The sequence below is a fragment of the Cebus imitator genome, unplaced genomic scaffold (genome assembly GCF_001604975.1).
Source record: "Cebus imitator isolate Cc_AM_T3 unplaced genomic scaffold, Cebus_imitator-1.0 Scaffold455, whole genome shotgun sequence".
Lineage (NCBI taxonomy): Eukaryota > Metazoa > Chordata > Mammalia > Primates > Cebidae > Cebus > Cebus imitator.
The window spans coordinates 704457-705842 of record NW_016107770.1 but is presented as its reverse complement, the minus strand read 5'-3'; positions in this window follow the sequence as shown (position 1 = coordinate 705842).

Below are 1386 nucleotides of genomic sequence, written 5' to 3'. Positions count from 1 at the left end.
AATGTGCTCATGTGAAGACAGGATTAGAAAACTGACATCTGAGCTGTCAGGAGCCTTTCTTGAATATCAGAGGAGCCCAGTACCATTCTTAAAAGTACAACAGTGCATGCATGCTACAAAATTCCAGCTGTTGTTTTCTTTGCATAATTCAGGGCCTGCTGTCTTCTTTGAAAACTCAGCGGCACTCCCCCTGTGGGCAGCACAAATGCAACAAGATCAGGTTTGGAGAGAACCATGCCCTGTACTCTCCAGAAAAGAGTGTCCAGTGTCTGGAGGCAAATCACTGCAACTTTTTTTGGTCCTCCTGCCCTTTCCTGGGACACTTCCCCGGGGCAGATTTTCCATGTGTGATCAGCCCTGCAGTAGTGGACATTTGGCTGGCTCTTTTATGTAGTAGACACAGATTGAATGGGAGTATCCTGTCCTGAACCAGCTCCTAGACCAGACCCCCACCTCCAGGGAGGCACAGCTGCCAGACATGAGGGTCTGCATATGAGGGTGATGTTGTCAGGGTCCAAATTTCCAGGGGAAGCAGAATTGGGGCCCAAGTTCATGAAGAATCCCACCCTCACACCAGTGCCCAGAGTGGGGGTCCAGCCCAAGAGGCTGACCACGGGTGCTGGGAGAGTTCCTCCATGCTGAATTTTCAGCCTTTGTTTGGATAGAAAGTTATATGAAAATGGCAGATGTCTGTGATGGTCCCTTACCTGTGAAGTTCAGAGGCCGTGAACTCACAGAAAGAAAACCAAAATTTTGCGTTTTAGGATCAGAATGGTTATTATTCCTCCTCCTAACCCAACCATGTTATGGCCTGGATGACATTTTTAAACATTATCTGCCATTTTCTGCACTGATTGGAGTCTGCATTTCTCCCAAAGAATGTCAATATTATGCCCCCAAATTAAACACTTACTCACAGCAGCACCCATAAAGATAAAGTTTTGAACTCAACACTGGATAGTCATTTCCAAACCAACATTGTTAGACGTTATTTTAAGAAAGCCCTTGCACTCACATTAGGCTGCCCAGGCAGCCATAACAAAGTCCCACAGATGAGGATGCTTAAACAGCAGAAATTGTTCTTACAGTTCTGGAGGCTGGCGGTCTGAGATCAAGGTGTTAGCAGGGATGGTGTCTCTTGAGGCCTCTCTCCTGGTCTTGTAGATGATGTATTCTCCCTGCATCCTCACAGGGTCGTCCCTCTGTGTGTGTCTGTGTCCTCATCTCCTCTTCTTATAAGGACACCAGTCCTATTGGATTAGGGCCCACCCATGTGACCTCATTTTACCTTAATTTCCTCCTTGATGACCCATCTCCAAATACAATCACATTCCAGGTACTGGGTTTTGGATTTTAATGTAAGAGTTTTGGGGTGGGGGTGGCACA